General features: G+C 39.8%; 2 pseudogenes across 2 annotated transcripts; both read left to right on the forward strand.

Annotated features, from left to right (window-relative positions):
- On the forward strand, positions 1-836 carry LOC306705747 (myosin-6-like; annotated as a pseudogene). The gene is made up of 4 exons: positions 1-201; positions 290-433; positions 556-708; positions 805-836. The product of its transcript is annotated as a myosin-6-like (transcript).
- A 6,280-nt stretch (positions 837-7,116) lies between these two features.
- On the forward strand, positions 7,117-19,677 carry LOC306706120 (myosin-6-like; annotated as a pseudogene). The gene is made up of 36 exons: positions 7,117-7,317; positions 7,408-7,551; positions 7,645-7,801; positions 7,899-7,926; positions 8,016-8,124; positions 8,278-8,370; positions 8,468-8,531; positions 9,029-9,127; positions 9,230-9,333; positions 9,437-9,575; positions 11,687-11,805; positions 11,894-12,043; positions 12,133-12,303; positions 12,392-12,701; positions 12,829-12,899; positions 13,189-13,394; positions 13,524-13,647; positions 13,727-13,863; positions 14,367-14,609; positions 14,700-14,942; positions 15,026-15,202; positions 15,284-15,584; positions 15,664-16,053; positions 16,159-16,280; positions 16,357-16,475; positions 16,553-16,749; positions 16,983-17,166; positions 17,251-17,416; positions 17,501-17,625; positions 17,708-18,016; positions 18,108-18,311; positions 18,400-18,696; positions 18,845-18,949; positions 19,039-19,134; positions 19,344-19,478; positions 19,657-19,677. The product of its transcript is annotated as a myosin-6-like (transcript).

Genomic DNA, 19,677 nt, shown 5'->3' on the forward strand with positions numbered 1-19,677 from the left:
ATGGGCGACGCTGCCATTAAAGAGTTTGGGGCCGCTGCCTCTTTTCTGAGACAGTCAGACAAGGAGCGTCTGGAGGCCCAGATCCTTATATTTGACGTGAAGAAGGAGTGCTTCGTTCCTCACCCTGACGTTGAGAACGTCAAAGCTTCCATCATCAGTCGCGATGGTGAAAAAGTCACAGCTGAAACTGAACTTGGAAAGGTAGATACATTTTAGCTGATGTACATGTTACTGCAACCCATTTGGTTAGGCTTTGGTCGGTGTGACTTTAAATTATTGTTCTTTGTAGACTGTGACAGTGAAGGAGTGTGATGTCCACCCACAAAACCCGCCAAAGTTTCATACAATTGAAGACATGGCGATGTTCACCTTCCTCCATGAGCCAGCTGTGCTGTTTAACCTCAAAGAGCGTTACGCAGCATTGATAATCTATGTGAGTTGAAGCAAAAATGTTACCACTTATCTATAGTACAACTACATGCTCCATTCATATATCAATTGGTAATATAATAGCATCTTTGAAAAACTTTTGCTTGCTCTTTATCATTCTAACAGACCTACTCTGGACTCTTCTGTGTGACTGTCACTACAAGGGGCTGCCAGTCTACAACCAAGAGGTGGTTTTTGCCTATAGAGGAAAGAAGAGGGCTGAAGCTCCTCCTCACATATTCTCCATCTCTGGCAATGGCTACCAGTACATGCTGGCAGGTGAATATTCTATTTTAGGATTACATTGCTACAAATAGTCAACTCTGATTTCATTCCATTTTTTACTGATGATTTGAAAATCCATCTTGCTGACAGACAGAGAAAACCAGTCTATCCTTATCACGTAAGTCACACAGGCCCCAAAAGAAATGACCTCAGTAGTTAAAGGGTCTTGGGTTTTGCACTAAAACGTTCTGTCTCTCTCCCACTCAGTGGAGAATCCGGTGCTGGAAAGACTGTCAACACCAAGTGTGTCATTCAGTACTTTGCCAGCATCGCTGCCGTCCCGAGTGGGAAGAAAGATCCAGCAGCTGAAAAGAAGGTCTGTTCAATGATAAATATTTCTGAATATTTTGCAAAGTATCAGTTGCAAAGCACAAATTACACTTCCATTAAAAATAATTTCTAATAACTGAGACACATTTGGTATTTTTACTTGGCACTGGACCCACGGTTGTGTCTTTGACAAATTCAGGGAACCCTGGAGGATCAAATCATTCAGGCTAACCCTGCTTTGGAGGCCTTTGGGAATGCCAAGACCATCAGGAATGACAACTCTTCTAGATTTGTGAGTGTCTGCGTGAGTGCAAATGGTAACTTCTAAATTGAAGTGAATCCACTAGACTGAAATGAGTGCCTCTCTTCCACTTAGGGTACATTTATCCGCATTCATTTTGACAACCGTGGAAAGCTGGCCTCTGCTGATATTGAAACTTGTAAGTAACACAAGATATTTGAAGGTAATACCTATCACCTTATCGGTGTACCAAAATAACTATTGATTTATCTTACAGACCTTCTGGAACAGTCTTGTGTGACCTTCCAGCTCAAAGCTGAGAGGGATTACCACATTTTCTACCAGATCTTGTCTCAGGCTAAGCCTGAACATCTGGGTATATATCCAACAAAAATGCAAAAATTCTCAACAGCCATTTAAAAGGAGAGTTATTACTGTATCTGACTACAGTGAGATATCTAATAACGCATTTCTTTCATTCCCTCTTTAGAAATGTTGCTCATCACCAACAACCGCTATGACTACGCCTTCATCTCCCAAGAAGAGATGACAGTAGCCTCCATCAATGACTCTGAGGAGCTGATGGCCACTCATGTGAACTGAATCTTCAAATCCAAGTCAAAAATTAATTTATAAATCCAACTTTTGCTCGGCCAGAAATGCATTTTTGATCTTATATTTTTTTCAGGATGCCTTTGACGTGCTGGACTTCACTCAAGAAGAGAAGAACGGCATTTACAAGCTGACTGGTGCCATCATGCATCACGGCAACATGAAGTTCAAGAACAAGCAGCGTGAGGAGCAGACAGAGGCTGATGGCACACATTTTTTATTTAAATGAACTACAACTGGGGATAAAAAAAAATTATGAGGACCTTGAATGGCAGCAATGACCATGATAAATGTATGATACATTTCTCAACAGATGTTGACAAAGTCGCATATCTGATGGACCTGAACTCTGCCGACCTCATCAAAGGTCTTTGTCACCCACGAGTCAAAGTAGGAAATGAGTGAGTCACCAAGGGACAAATTGTCGCTCAGGTAATGACTTAAATGGAACCCCTTTGAAGAAAGTTGAGTATGCCACACATACTCCTCAAGGTTGGAATTCAAAATCAATGGACCTATGATTCCTCAGTGAAAATCCGAAAACAAAGCTGTGAAACCTGGAAAAGGTTTTATTCACATAATTACACCCTCCCTTCAGGAAAATAAACTATGCTGAAGGAAAAAGGTGCCTCACACCTTCCCTTATGTGTTCATGTGATTGTAAAAGTAAGAGACACAAGGACTGTGGACAGCTGGCAATGAGACCTTTAATGGATGGCTGAGGGCTCTGCTAGAGCCTGGAATAGACGAAGGGTTAAGTAAAGGAGATGAGAATTCTAGTTTGAAGGCAAGCAGGGAAGAGACCTGGTCAGACCTAATGTGATGGTTCCCATTGCATTGCTGGCCAGCATGCTTTGTATGATTTCATTTGTAACAGAGAGTTTCACAACCTGGTTCTAAATTCTGTGTCAGGCCAACAAAATCATATTATATATTTCAGAAAGCTCCTGCCATTATTCATAGTAGTTTCAGGTGGATATGCCTCTTTGTAGTATGACACGCTTGAGTTGTTCACATGACATATAGTACATACAGTACATAATTGTGTTTCTCGTGGGCTTATCACTTGTTGCTACTGATCAAAGAAAAATGAAAACCTGTCCTGACCACCTGCGTCACAAGCTGTCCCCAAGCTGTCCTCTGAACCACCAAGCCCCCCAAAGGCAGCCAGCAGGAATTTACCAAGTTATCTTTGTGCCCAAGGACAGACAGAAGAAAACAATGCCATGTCAACAGAAGCAGGCCAAGGGCACTCGCAGCATTCCTAACGTTTGGATTGAAGCCTGGAGTAGAGGTTACAACAATACGAATGTGTCACAAACATATGTTGGGTCTTTAAGTTTTTATAAAAGAATTATGGGAATTTGTCTGAATCAGTATACTCTGAGAAAAAACTAAAAAAATATTGAATTGTATTATTAATTTGTGCCATTGGAAAACACAGCAAATTTGGACCACTTTTAAAAAATGCTTTGTTTGATTTGATCATGAACTCAACTGCTCCTCAAATGCAGGAATTCTTTGCTTGAAACCAGTCAAAAACTAAAACAGTGAGCCTTATATGTTTGTCATGAACTAATTATAGCCTGTAAAAAGAAGACTTCCCAGGCACCGTCACTGACTTGATTACAAAAAAAAGTTATTTTATGATAATTAATACTGCACATAGAAAGAAAAGAGTATAATCTACAAAACCTAGAATGTGCACATCTAGCCTGCAGCCTTAAGGTCTTTTCAGACCAAATGCTAATAATTTGCACATATAAATCACACATCAATTCAGAAATTGTAAACCATTTATCTCTACGAACCTATCAATGCTAAATCTGAAACTTACTTATTTTGCACTGCAGTATATGTTTGATTTTTGCAGCTTTTTCATTGTTTCGCATGCAGATAAAACAAGTTAACCAACAATCACACAATCAGTAGTTTATCCCGGACATCAATGTCAGAATTGTGTTAATGCTTCACACTCACACACAAAAAAAACAACCTAAAACTTAACATTTTACTGGATGGATGAATAGCAGTTGAACTCGCTTGTGATGGTGAGTAGCCAACAAAAGAGCGGGAAAAGTACTTTGTTGTGAAGTACAGTGAGAGCCATTCATTTCCAAATGCATTAGCGAATGTATGCTATGGACATTTTACTTCTCAGAAATAACGTGAATATGTTTTTTTTAAAGTTAGCTACTATAAAACCTAACCATATATAATACGTTATATTGTTACATATAACATTAGAGCTGTACCAAATGTAATTATTTACATTCTAAGCTTCTAATGAGGTTTTCCAATGAAGCTTAGAACGTCTGTCTGTTACATTTTTTGATCATCATCCTTAAAAATTGGAAGAATATGGTTTTGCGGTATGTAGTAATGTAGTAAGATGGCAAACAGCTTTTTGAAAATGTTGTTTTTGAAAAACAAATATGGATTGAAGCAGAGTATATTGTTAGATAAAAACATGTTGTGAATTTTGGAAATGATTACATCTATCTTTCTGAATTTTGGACTAAGACAATTACAGAGAGGCGGACTCGCTGTGTGTAAGAGAAGATGGGAGGTGGACCAAGCCATGTTTCTGTAAGTTATTAATAATAATAATTTGAATGTCAAAGTTATGGATGAAGCTTGTTATAAATTGACCATTATAAACTGAACATTAGGCCTTGTATTAAAGACCATGTATCACATAATAATACACACAGACTACATATGATTCTGTCCAGTCATGAATGATGAAAACCAGTGCAATGAAGCTCAGCTTTACACGTGTTACAAAAACAAGTTTCTTTGGCGCCACCTATAGAAAATAGGCCCACAACTTATCGTTTCTACACAGTCTAGTTTATAGAGTGGAGTGTGGGTTTCTTTTTGAAAAAACAACTTGTGAATTGATGACTGTGGGACAGTGCAAACTTTAATTTTCAGTAGAATGCACAGATTGCCAATATTTGTGTAAGCCTTGGTGTGAAAAGCTTGAATGCAAAAAATATTACGAGTTTTCCTTTAGTTTTTGTCACCGGTGTGAAAAGGCCTTTATCCTAATGGTTGCTTAATAATTGTACATGTAGCAATTACAGCAATAAAATAAAGGCTCTGCCAAACTAACTGTAAATACAATTTCTATTTAAGTTATTTCAATTTCTAACACTTTTTATGTCTTGTTAGCATGATAACTTTAAAAGAAAACCCTGACGCAATAATGCAACCAACCGTTTTCACACTTGTCGTTCTATTAATGTTTTCTTCTGATGTTCAGTGTGAGGCTATCATACTGATTACAGTGATGATAACATTAGAACACGAGACTACAGGACTGTCTCAGAAAATTAGAATATTGTGATAATCCCCATACGTGTGATTTAGTTTACTGAGTGTTTTTCAAGGCTCAGGAAACCCTTGCAGGTGTTTCGAGTTAATTAGACGATTCAAGTGATTAGTTGAATACCCTACTAGTATACTTTTTCATGATATTCTAATATTTAGAGATAGGATATTTGAGTTTTCTTAAGCTGTAAGCCATAATCAGCAATATTAAAAGAATAAAAGGCTTGCAATATTTCAGTTGATTTGTAATGAATCCAGAATGCATGACATTTTTGTTTTTTTAATTGCATTACACAAAATAAAGAACTTTATCACAATATTCTAATTTTCTGAGACAGTCCTGTATATCCATATCTATCTGTATATCCATATCACGCGATAGGCAATCACGTGGTTCTGTGTTAACAAACCATTTGGCACGTCAGGTTACCGTGTTAGGGTATAATTCCACATCTTACACCTCCATCAATTACACATCAAATACTGTATAATAATAAATGGCAACATGATTATTCAGCTTTCTCTTGGTTTTGCAGATGGTATCTGTATTGGCATCCAGGGAGGCATCCACTGTCAGTGACAGTTCCTACAGATTCATGCTTTTTAATTCTTTTAATTGTCTCACTGCCAAGTATTATTAGGTTTTCTGTAAGCCCATGTGTTTGCCAGCCCTGGTCCAGGTCATTGAGAAGTGTCTATCAAAAGGCCAGCCCAAGTAACTTCAGTTTCATGTAAGATGAACACTAGTTGGATTGCACAGTGTCAGAACATTTATATTGCTGGTAAGGAAAATAAAATAATGCCAAGGGACCATTGTTAGACCCGCGAATATCTGTGAACAGTCATGAGTGATGAAAAGGGGATTTCACAGCTGTGACCTTGGCATTGTCTTGCCTATCTGTTGACAACAGCTGCAGCTCTTTATACTCCCTCTTGAAATGTATTTCACACCATATCACTTGACAGACTATTGTTGAACATAAATGACAGACATGCATTATTACAAAAGCACAGTGGATCTAACTTCTAAGCAACAAATAGAAGTGCTGTTTTGGGGCATACAGGAGAGTAAGTCCTATCATGTCTTGGTCATGGATTGATACAGACCAATGATTCATTTAAGATTATCAGTGTTGTAGATGGATGGGGATTTGTATTCCCTTTACAACAATCATGTCCTTAAATAAAAGCACTGATTAACGTAGTATAATCAACAAGCGTAGAATCTTAAAATAATGAAATGTCCAGAATTTACTTAATTTTGATTTATTTGATCATAATTTACTTTAGAAGCCACTCTGATGTTGATTATTATTCCAAAACTGCTTGATATAAAGGGGATAAAAGAGAATAAATTGATAGATTGCAGCTTGTCCCTGCTCCCCCACCTCCTGCCTTTCCCTTTTCATTTGCCATCACAAGTAGTGTATGAGTCTGTTGTTCACAAGGTGAGAGCAACAAATAGCAGCCCTGGGCTCTACCCAATTTGGAGAATGCTTTTTGCAATAGGCAACCTGGATGCCATTTCTCTGATGATGCATCCCCATATTTGGTTGACTAACAACCTTTATTAATGGAGAGGCAGCCCGGTGTCAGCCAATGGATCCGTTTTACTAGACAAAGGTTGACGGTCAACGGTAAGAAGAACATCCCCTCAAGTGAGACACTGTTATGTTGTTTGTTCAAATTAGTCCCAGCTATATGTCGACAGTTGTTGGTGCTAGCTACATTTTGTATGTAGTTTCTAAAACATTTTGGTTGAGAAGATGCATTGTGTTACTGTGAACTTTTTTTGTTTTTTACTTGTCATTTGATTTGTCTTCATTAAATAATGATGTAATATAATATTTTTCTTTTCTTTTACCTATTAAATATAAATAACAGATTCCAAATTCCTGTAGAGTGATACACCTCAGGTAAAATTCAAATTAATAGGTTGAAAAATGGGCGATGCCGCCATGGCAGAGTTTGGGGCCGCTGCTTCTTTTCTTAGGAAGTCAGATAAGGAGCGTCTAGAGGCCCAAACTCGTCAATTTGACATGAAGAAGGAGTGCTTTGTTCCTGACCCCGAGGTTGAGTACGTCAAGGCATCCGTCACTAGTCGGGATGGAGACAAAGTCACGGTTCAGACTGAGTTTGGAAAGGTATGCACATCATATCAATGGAGCTCAGTTCAAATGTTTCTCAATACAAGTCTTGACCTTTGTTTAAGACTGTGCTATCTCTTTTTTCAGACTGTGACAGTGAAGGAGTGCGATGTCCACCCTCAGAACCCGCCAAAGTTTGATAAAATTGAAGACATGGCGATGTTCACCTTCCTCCATGAGCCAGCTGTGCTGTTTAACCTCAAAGAGCGTTACGCAGCATGGATGATCTATGTAAGACAATTTCCTAATACGTAACTCTCCTTCGTTAGTTAGACATCTCAGCATCTGAAGCCACTATCGTCTACTCCTCTCTTACTACGACAGACCTACTCTGGACTCTTCTGTGTGACTATCAACCCCTACAAGGGGCTGCCAGTCTACAACCAAGAGGTGGTTGTTGCCTATAGAGGAAAGAAGAGGGCTGAAGCTCCTCCTCACATCTTCTCCATCTCTGACAATGGCTACCAGTACATGCTGGCAGGTGAATAATCTATTTTACCCATAATTTTTATTACAATTTTCAACTTTGACGTAATTCCATTTTTTACTGATGATTTGAAAATCCATCTTGCTGACAGACAGAGAAAACCAGTCTATCCTTATCACGTAAGTCACACAGGCCCCAAAAGAAATGACCTCAGTAGTTAAAGGGTCTTGGGTTTTGCACTAAAACGTTCTGTCTCTCTCCCACTCAGTGGAGAATCCGGTGCTGGAAAGACTGTCAACACCAAGTGTGTCATTCAGTACTTTGCCAGCATCGCTGCCGTCCCGAGTGGGAAGAAAGATCCAGCAGCTGAAAAGAAGGTCTGTTCAATGATAAATATTTCTGAATATTTTGCAAAGTATCAGTTGCAAAGCACAAATTACACTTCCATTAAAAATAATTTCTAATAACTGAGACACATTTGGTATTTTTACTTGGCACTGGACCCATGGTTGTGTCTTTGACAAATTCAGGGAACCCTGGAGGATCAAATCATTCAGGCTAACCCTGCTTTGGAGGCCTTTGGGAATGCCAAGACCATCAGGAATGACAACTCTTCTAGATTTGTAAGTTTCTGTGTGACTGCAGCTGGGCTACTTTATTATCACTGATATGGTAATTTTTTTCCTTTTAGAAATAGATGAACACTTTTTTTCCTCTTAGGGTAAATTCATCAGAATTCATTTTGACAACAGAGGAAAGCTGGCCTCTGCTGATATTGAGACTTGTAAGTGAAACTAAATCCATTCAATCATCTGTTTCCTTGTGCATTTGCTATTTGCAGCCAATCCCTGCATGTGAGAGGCAGGATGGACAGGAACACACTCATTTCCAACTTACATTTAAATCTATGTGCCACTTTGAGTCTCCAGTTGCCTAATCTGCGCATAGTACTAAATCAGAGCGACCCAAGGAAGCGACACTGATACTAGAGCCAACATACAAAGAACCCAGGAGCTCATTGCTGTCAACCAATGTGCCACACATGTAAACTAAAAATGTATTCATAAAAAGTAATTAAATAATATTTGTTCACACTTAATTCGCAGTTCACATTTCTGACCGTTTTGTTTCAGTAAATATGTTATCTGTTTACAAACCTGTTGATTTTGTATTGTTGCATCAATGAGTGGTAGAATGCCAATAATTATAGCTAAGCCTACACCGATAGCAACTTATTTATTCCGGAACAAAATAACATAACATATATTAAACCTCTAACAGACCTTTTGGAAAAGTCTCGTGTGACCTATCAGCTCAAAGCTGAGAGGGATTACCACATCTTCTACCAGATCCTGTCTCAGGCAAAGCCTGAACTTCTGGGTAAGTGCACAATATACATGTGATGTACGTTTATTACTGTACTGTATCATGCATTGTATCGTAAAATAAATATTTTCTATTTTGTGAATATATATTTTTTAGAAATGTTGCTCATCACCAACAACCCCTATGACTACGCCTTCATCTCCCAAGGAGAGACGACAGTAGCCTCCATCAATGACTCTGAGGAGCTGATGGCCACTGATGTGAGCTGAATCTTTTTATTGACAGCAGCAAACATTTAATCGAACATCAATTAAGAACAATATTAGGAAATGCAAGATTTTTTTAAATTTTGATTCCATTCAGGATGCCTTTGATGTGCTGGGCTTCACTCAAGAAGAGAAGAATAGTATTTATAAGCTGACTGGTGCCATCATGCATTATGGTAACATGAAGTTCAAGCAGAAGCAGCGAGAAGAGCAGGCAGAGGCTGATGGCACTGAAGGTGAGAGAAGTTATCAGATATTATCATTGTTATTTTTAGAGATTTGGCGTAGTGGAGATCCAACATTCTTAACCATCTTAAAACATAATAATAATTTGATGATGTAAAATCATCCAGCTTGTTAAGTACACTTAGTTAGGTGTTGATTCAACTGTCAAGTTATGTTCTTAGTGTCTGCATTTTCCCCACTTGAAAGGGATTGACGAGTCCACTCGAAGGGTCCAACTGGATTTCACTCAAATGACCAAACAGTTTTTTTTCTTTTTCCTCCTTTTTATTTTGGTAGGTTTGCAGTTCATCAAAACGTAACCACAGTGTGGCGTTGAGTAGTGCATTGTAGTTTAGCTGAGTTCAGTTCAATTCAGTTCAGTTCACTTAGTTAGCTCAGTTTAGCTTAGCCATCTAGTCAGTTTTAGCTCAGTTCAGCTTAGCCATCTAGCTGTTCAGTTCATTTAGCCATTCAGCAATCTAGTCATCTAGACATCTAGCCATCAAGCTGTTTAGCCGTTTAGGTCTCTAGCCATTTAGGTCTCTAGGTAAAAAACCTTTAAACAGAAAATAAACAGAAAACAGAACCCATATTAAATATACAAATTAATGTACACAGGCAATGCTTTCATAATGGCTTGATTAATAAAGCACCACATCCTATTGTAAACATGCCCTGATATTAATCAATACAGTTAATGCTGTACGTCAGTAAACAAATTAAACCATTTAAACTACTACAATTTACCACAACCAGATAGAACCCATTCCCGGACAATCAACCACAACAAACAACAGTATTACACAACAGAGGGCCAGACTATTGGCGTATGCATTTGCCGCAGATAACGCTAATGCTAACGCCACCCAACCGATCTTCACATCAGCCCCAATGTCTCAGTTGTTGTGCAATTCAGCTTCCTTACCGGCTGCCTCTCCAAACCGTTCGGACTCGTCAGTCATGCAGTGGCATCGCAGATCTCCACACTGATCCACGTCGGTCCCTTGCTTGCCCGACGCCGGACCGTATTGTTTGCGACACGACGTGTTACTGCGTCTCTGCTTATATAAACCTCCAGGCAGATTGTTTTTTATTTTATTTATTTTTTTATTTATTTTTTTTACCTTTATTTAACCAGGAGAGTCCCATTGAGATTAAAAATCTCTTTTTCAAGGGAGACCTGGCCAAGACCGGCAGCAGCATCAGAGACACATAGTTACAGACAGACAACACAAAACAAGACAAGTTAAAAGAAAGTAAAAGTAAAGTGGTTCCGCCCTGCTCCCCTCCGAACACTAGTTTGAACTCCTTTCAGTTATTTATATTGTTTATCCTTACATAAAAGAAAACCCCTGTTTGACTTCACATCAACTTTATGGTCATTTTGGAGAATGTAGTTTGTGTTGGTGTTGAACTTAATTGCATTATACAGAGAGATGTTTCTGTTATTTAACCTACCCTCTTTGGTGAAATGGTGTGGACAAAATAATAGAAACACGTTAGCGTAATGAAATACAATTAAACTATTTCAACAAACATTTTGCGTGTTAACCGTAATAAAGGTAGGATTTATTGCAGGACGTTTGTATTAGACTGCATTAGTTTTAGCTAGCTGCACCTAATAAACTGACAACTGAATGTATTTATATGACATAGCCAAGAAGCAAGCCTTTTTCAGCTCTTCCTGTCAGCATTGAGGCTTTGCCTAACATTTTGCATTTGTTGCATTGAGACGAAAGACTTAAATAAATGCAAATGAAGGAGAATGAAATTGTGAGGGCAGTTGGCAGCGTGCCCTCCCGAATCCTTGTGCTCCACATGACAACCACAGCTGAGCCACTGCATCAACTCAATCTGAAGCAATAACAAGCTTGTAAAAAAGAATCCGTTGGAATAGCCATTCCATAAAAAATTAATTAAATTGAGATGGTATCAAAGAAAAGTATTATTTACATGACACTATATTCCCACCTTGGCATGTTCAACCGCGTTTGTTCGACAACCAGCCCGTACTTTAAGTGTCAAAGAACCCTAAAGAGAAAGACAGGGGAGCTGAAAGATCATGCCCAGTGCCAGGGTAAAGAAAAAAACACTTATGTACTGTATATCTTTACTTTCTCAGTTGCTGACAAAATTTCATATCTGATGGGCCTGAACTCTGCCGACCTCATCAAAGGTCTTTGTCACCCATGAGTCAAAGTAGGAAATGAGTGGGTCACCAAGGGACAAAATGTCGCTCAGGTAATGACTTGAATGGAACCCCTTTGAAGAAAGTTCGATTAAATAAAACGGGAAATTCTACAAATATTACTGATTATCTTTTCCCAAGGTGTCCTATTCTGTTAGTGCACTGGCTAAATCAGTGTATGAGAAGATCTTTCTGTGGATGGTGGTGAGGATCAACCAATCCCTGGACACCAAGCAGCCCCGCCAGTACTTCATTGGTGTACTGGACATTGCTGGATTTGAGATCTTTGATGTGAGTTTGGAAGGGAATACAACACTAATAAAAATAAGTAACATTTTCATGCCTGAGTTAATTTCTGCTCAATATCGATGTCATTCCAGTTCAACACCTTTGAGCAGATGTGCATCAACTTCACTAATGAAAAGCTGCAACAGTTTTTCAACCACCACATGTTTGTGCTGGAGCAGGAAGAGTACAAGAAAGAGGGCATTGAATGGACTTTCATAGATTTTGGTATGGACTTGCAGGCCTGTATTGACCTGATTGAAAAGGTGAGAGACTTGACTATTACATGTTCAGAAATAAATGAAGATTGATTGATTGATTTTCTTCAAACCGTTCATGTTGTTATCCCTTCAGCCCATGGGTATCATGTCCATCCTTGAAGAGGAGTGCATGTTCCCCAAAGCCTCTGATGCCACCTTTAAAGCAAAGCTCTATGACAACCATCTGGGGAAATCTGCCAACTTCCAGAAGCCCAGAGTTGTCAAAGGAAAACCAGAGGCTGATTTTGCCCTGATGCACTATGCTGGAACTGTTGATTATAATATCAACAACTGGCTGGTGAAGAACAAGGATCCTCTGAACGAGACCGTTGTCGGACTCTTCCAGAAGTCTACCCTTAAGCTTTTGTCTACTCTTTTTGCTGGGTATGCAGGAGCTGATGCAGGTATGGACACTCACTAGTTGATGTTAATACAAATACATTAAAGCCTACAGAAATGTTTAACAATGACAAACATTACTGTACAGTTTTCTGTCCGCTAAATTTAATTTATATTTTATATTATATTTAGATTCTGGTGGGAAAGGGAAAGGTACAAAGAAGAAAGGTTCTTCCTTCCAAACTGTATCAGCTTTGCACAGGGTAAAATATAAATGTTTGTTTTTTTCATTGACATTTTCAAATGTTGGTCAAATATTGCAAGGCTATTGTAAAACAGCATTGATGAAAAGAGGATGTAAGCCAACCAACACAGAAATTTCTTCAGGTTAATCGTTTACCAAAAGTACTGTGTACATATTTTCCCAGGGTTATGACACAATAACTGATTCCTGAAAACGTATCGAGTTTAATAATTTAGGCACACATTTCATTGCATTAAACAAAATGAAAACACAAAATGTCTGAAAAGTTTTATGTTGAAAACTTGCAGGAGAACCTGAACAAGCTGATGATCAACTTGAGGTCTACTCACCCTCACTTTGTCCGCTGCATCATCCCCAATGAGACCAAGACTCCTGGGGCCATGGAGAACCCTCTGGTGATGCACCAGCTGCGCTGTAACGGTGTGCTGGAAGGCATCAGGATCTGCAGAAAGGGCTTCCCCAACAGGATCCTCTATGGAGATTTCAAACAGAGGTTTGCATGTGATGGAAAAAAACCCATTTAAAACTACCATTGAAAACAAATGATTGTCTTGTCAGAATTGCTGTGCTGTTTATAACATATTTCCCAACATGCAAAACAATTTATGTGTTGGTTTTGAAGATACTGTATTCTGAACCCTAATGCCATTCCTGAGGGACAGTTCATCGACAACAAGAAGGCTGCCGAGAAACTGTTGGGTTCTCTGGATATTGACCACAACCAGTACAAACTGGGGCACACCAAGGTCAGTAGTTTATATAGATGCACTTTGTATAACATCAATATGTTATTACTGACTATCTAATTTGACTCTATAAAAAAAGGTGTTCTTCAAAGCCGGATTGCTGGGTCTGCTAGAGGAGATGCGTGATGACCGTCTAGCACTAATCATCACTGGTATCCAAGCCCGGGCTCGAGGCCTTCTGGCAAGAATTGAGTTCCAGAAGATCGTTGAACACAGGTAGCTGCTCACAGCATGTCCAAACTCTGTCAGTAAATTAAGGCTATTTTTATTTAATATAGCCCAATATGACAAATCACACATTTGACTCAAGGGGTTTTAAAATCCGTGCAGCATACAACTCTCTCTCTCTCTCTCCTCTCTCTTAATTTGATATGGAAAAACTCTACCTATCAACACGAAGAAACCATAACCTATGACAAAAAGTTCCTCATAATGCAGATGTACTCTGCCTTACATACACAGACAAATCAACTGCCTTTGAAATAAATATTTTTTAAAATAGGAGAGCATAGTGAGGGATGGAAATCGATTTAGGTTGTATTGAAATGGACATTTATCAGGTTAAAACTGGATTTTAGTATTTTATATATGTGTTCATGCTGGACAGAAGTATAAGAAATATGTGTATTTCATTTGAGGATATGTGTACATAGCTTGTATCGTTGTTTCAAATTCAAAAGAAGAAAAAAACGCTTTAAAGAATGATCTGTTGTCTGCAGGGATTCACTACTTGTGATCCAGTGGAACATCCGAGCCTTCATGGGTGTATGTATAAGATGTACTTCAAGATCAAACCTCTGCTGAAATCAGCAGAGACTGAGAAGGAGATGGCCAACATGAAGGAAGAGTTCGCCAAACTAAAAGAGGCTTATGCAAAATCTGAGGCCCGCAAGAAGGAACTTGAAGAAAAAATGGTGACTCTTTTCCAAGAGAAGAACGACTTGCAGCTCCAAGTTCAATCTGTACGTTTAAAATCTGTCAGCTTTACAAATGATATAAAAATCAAACAAAGTCTGCAAATGTGTAACGCTGTACCTTTCAAATAACAACAGGAGCAGGATAATCTGGGTGATGCTGAGGAAAGATGCGAAGGGCTGATCAAGAGCAAGATTCAGCTGGAGGCAAAATCCAAAGAGCTGTCTGAGAGACTGGAGGATGAGGAGGAGATGAATGCTGAACTGACTGCTAAGAAGAGGAAGCTGGAGGATGAGTGCTCTGAGCTGAAGAAAGACATTGATGACTTGGAGTTGACTCTGGCTAAAGTGGAGAAAGAGAAGCATGCTACTGAGAACAAGGTATGACGTACACTAATCAAGTAAAGTGTCCCAAATAACATCCGCATTGAAGTCCTTGATACATAAATGTCCTCTGGCCATAGGTGAAGAACCTGGTGGAAGAGATGGCTGCTTTGGATGAAATCATTGCCAAGTTGACCAAGGAAAAGAAAGCCTTACAGGAAGCTCATCAGCAAACACTGGATGATCTGCAGAGTGAAGAAGACAAAGTCAACACTCTGACCAAGGCCAAGGCTAAGCTGGAGCAGCAAGTGGATGATGTAAGAATTTAAAAGATACGGTGGATTTGTCTGTAACATGAAATCATGACTGAATAACAATATGAATATTACGACCCACAGCTCGAAGGGTCCCTTGAGCAAGAGAAGAAAGTGCGTATGGACCTTGAGAGAGCAAAGCGGAAGCTTGAGGGAGACCTAAAGTTAGCGCAATTACAAGCAGCAACTCGAAGAGAGGCTGAAAAAGTTAAATGAAAACTGCCAATGTAAAACACAAATAGATCTTCAACTAAGTGTAAGATGGTATATTTTAGTTATTTTTTCTATCCACAGGAAAGATTTTGAAATCAGCCGACTCAATGGCAAAATAGAAGATGAACAATTGATGAGTGCCCAGCTCCAGAAGAAATTGAAGGAGTTACAGGTAATCATTTCCACAGGACAAAGACATTTGGTAAACTGGTGCATGATCATGACATTCTAAGACCATAATTTCGGTCTAGGCCCACATTGAGGAGCTGGAGGAAGAGCTGGAGGCAGAGCGAGCTGCCCGGGCCAAGGTGGAGAAGCAGAGAGCAGACTTGGCCAGAGAGCTGGAGGAGATCAGTGAGAGGCTGGAGGAGGCCGGTGGAGCAACATCCGCCCAGATTGAGATGAACAAGAAGAGAGAGGCCGAGTTCCAGAAACTCCGCAGAGACCTGGAAGAGGCCACTCTGCAGCATGAAGTCACTGCTGCCACACTCAGGAAGAAACACGCCGACAGTGTGGCCGACCTGGGAGAGCAGATTGACAACCTGCAGAGAGTCAAGCAGAAACTGGAGAAGGAGAAGAGTGAGCTCAGACTGGAGCTGGATGACGTGGTCTCCAATATGGAACATATTATGAAGACAAAGGTAAAATACTTTCATGTATATGTTTTACTACCTATTTGTTGATTAACATGTTATTCTGTTAGTCTAAGACACGTTTCATTCCTTGTTAATGCCTTTTGTTTTCAGAATAATTTGGAGAAAATGTGCAGGTCCCTGGAGGACCAGATGAATGAATACAAAACAAAGGCAGAAGAGGGACAGCGGTCCATCAATGACCATGCAGAAAGCGAAGCTTCAAACTGAGAATGGTATGCATTTGATTTGAACAGTCTGTTTTGTTCAGGATATCATGAAATACTCATTTTATTCTTCTATCAAAATTAGGTGAACTTTCAAGGCGGCTTGAGGAAAAGGATTCCCTGGTGTCTCAACTTACCAGAGGAAAACAGTCCTACACTCAACAAATTGAAGACCTTAAAAGACAACTCGAGGAGGAAGTGAAGGTAGGTTCCAAATACCAGAGAGAACATGGTACAGATGGTGGTACATGAAGATGCACCAAGATATGCTTTCATTTCAGACCAAGAATGCTTTAGCCCATGTAGTGCAGTCAGCTCATCATGACTGTGACCTCCTCAGGGAGCAGTATGAGGAGGAGCAGGAGGCCAAGGCTGAACTGCAGCGCGGCATGTCCAAGGCCAACTCTGAGGTGGCTCAGTGGAGAACTAAGTACGAAACTGATGCCATCCAGAGAACCGAGGAACTGGAGGAGGCCAAGTAAGACAGTTTAACATACAAATTCATGATTTGAAATATAATTCCTAAAGAGACATTTTACTTCGTCTAGCAGATCAGCTTTTTGTTTGTGTTATGTTCCTACTAGAATGTAAGACGAACAAAATGTTTGTCTGTTGGATGACCGAGCAGCCATATTAGTTGATTTTATAATAATGTATCCAGTAAACAGAACTGCAAGAACATTGAACGATTTGAATGGTTGATTTCTAAAGGAAGAAGCTGGCTCAGCGTCTGCAGGATGCTGAGGAGGCTGTTGAAGCAGTGAACGCTAAATGTTCATCTCTGGAGAAGACCAAACACAGGCTGCAGAATGAGATTGAAGATCTCATGGTGGATGTGGAGAGGTCTAATGCTGCTGCTGCTGCTCTGGACAAGAAGCAAAGAAACTTTGACAAGGTTGAACTTAGAATACATCTAGCACCTTGGCTCTTTTAGACGGACAATTAGAGTAGAACTGACCTTTAAGCATACATATTTCAGGTGTTGGCAGAATGGAAACAGAAGTATGAGGAGTGTCAGTGTGAGTTGGAGAGCTCTCAGAAGGAAGCCAGGTCTCTGAGCACTGAGCTCTTCAAACTCAAGAACTCCTATGAAGAATCTCTTGAACATCTGGAGACCATGAAGAGAGAGAACAAGAATCTGCAGGGTAAGGGTAAAACCAGCTTACACCTCTGTTGTAGAATTCGTTCTCATGACCAAACCATTGACAATGTTACATTTTGTTTCTCAGAGGAAATATCTGACCTCACTGAGCAAATTGGTGAGAGTGGAAAGAGTATTCACGAGCTTGAGAAGATTCGTAAACAGTTGGACCAAGAGAAGTGTGAGATACAGACAGCCCTGGAGGAAGCAGAAGTATGTTGAATGTTCTACTGGGGACCTCATGAACATTTCTTTGTTATTGTTAATTTCATTTTCATCCTTTATTTCATGATAGGCCTCGCTGGAGCATGAGGAAGGGAAGATTCTCAGAGCCCAGCTCGAGTTCAACCAGATTAAGGCCGATATTGAGCGCAAGCTGGCCGAGAAAGATGAAGAGATGGAGCAAGCAAAGAGAAACCAACAGCGAATTGTGGATACTCTTCAGAGCTCTCTTGAGGCAGAGACTCGCAGCAGGAATGAGGCTCTCCGTTTGAAGAAGAAGATGGAGGGAGACCTCAATGAGATGGAGATCCAGCTGAGCCAGGCCAACAGGCAGACGGCTGAGGCCCAGAAACAACTTAGGGCTGTTAATGCACATCTGAAGGTATGAAGGAACTCAGGAAAAATGATAATGATTATCCATCGCTTACACGCAAATAACTCAAATTGAAATTCCTTTTGATTTCATCTTCCAGGATGCTCAGCTCCAGCTTGATGACTCTCTTCGATGCAATGATGATCTGAAGGAAAACAATGCCATGGTCGAGAGACGCAACAACTTGCTTCAGACTGAGCTGGAGGAGCTCAGGGCTGCTCTGGAGCAAACGGAGAGAGGTCGCAAACTTGCTGAGCAAGAGCTGCTGGACGTTAGTGAAAGGGTGCAGCTACTGCACTCACAGGTAAGATGCCGTGGATTTCAATATGTCCTAGCATGTTTGTTTTACACGCACTGTTACAATGCAAATATGACTACTTGTGTAAAACTAGAACACCAGCCTGATAAACCAAAAGAAGAAGCTGGAAGCTGATACATCCCAGCTTCAGACAGAAGTAGAGGAAGTGGTGCAGGAGAGCAGAAATGCTGAAGAGAAGGCCAAGAAGGCCATTACTGATGCTGCCATGATGGCAGAGGAGCTGAAGAAAGAGCAGGACACCAGCTCTCACCTGGAGCGCATGAAGAAGAACATGGAGCAAACCATCAAAGACCTGCAGCACCGTCTGGATGAAGCTGCACAGATCGCCTTGAAGGGAGGCAAGAAGCAGTTGCAGAAGCTCGAGGCCAGGGTGAGTATTGAATATTTGAAATGAACAATGTCATCCCTAAATCAGAAAAATCTGACAATAATTAACATTCTAGAACTATTATTTTTCACAATATTCAAAAAGCCAACAAACTAATATAAAAAATAACTTCACATCATTCCCTCAACAGATCAGAGAACTGGAGAGTGAATTAGAGGCTGAACAAAGAAAGTCCAGTGATTCTGTCAAGGGAATACGAAAATATGAAAGACGAATCAAAGAGTTGACCTATCAGGCAAGTTCCTATGCATTTATCACATTGTGTTACACTGAGATTATTTCTAATCTAAATTATAATTTTTTTGTTTGTTTTTTTGTATCCAGACAGAAGAGGACCGTAAGAATCTTGCCCGTCTGCAAGATCTGGTAGACAAACTGCAGCTTAAGGTCAAATCCCACAAGAGAGTTTCAGAGGAAGCTGTAAGTACTCTTATTTTTATAAGAGAAACTAATCTAGATCAAAAACATAGAAACTGTCCAAGCCCAAGGCACATGTGTCAATGTACTCAATACAGTAACAAGCCATGTGGTAGAGCTGGGCAATATGGAAAAACAGAATGTAAATGTTTCATTATATAAGGAATGCTATTCGTGCAGAAATATTGTGCTATTGTGTTTGTATTCTACAGGAGGAACAGGCCAACAATAATCTTGGCAAGTTTCGTAAGCTCCAACATGAGCTTGATGAAGCTGAAGAGAGAGCGGACATCGCTGAGTCTCAGGTCAACAAGCTACGGGCCAAGAGCCGAGATGTGGGGTCAAAGGTCAGTATATTTCTAACAGAATCCCTTAATGTCACCAGTTAAATTGTGTACAGTGTGCACATAACCTTCTAACTAATATGTAGGACAGTGAATCTACAACATTTAAAAGTTTCACGACTTATAATTCATTTTGAAAATAACATTTTAAATTGTTTACTTGTTGTTTTTCTTATTTCAGAAAGGACACGACGAAGAATGA

Source organism: Pholis gunnellus (genome assembly GCF_910591455.1).
Source record: "Pholis gunnellus genome assembly, chromosome: 14".
Lineage (NCBI taxonomy): Eukaryota > Metazoa > Chordata > Actinopteri > Perciformes > Pholidae > Pholis > Pholis gunnellus.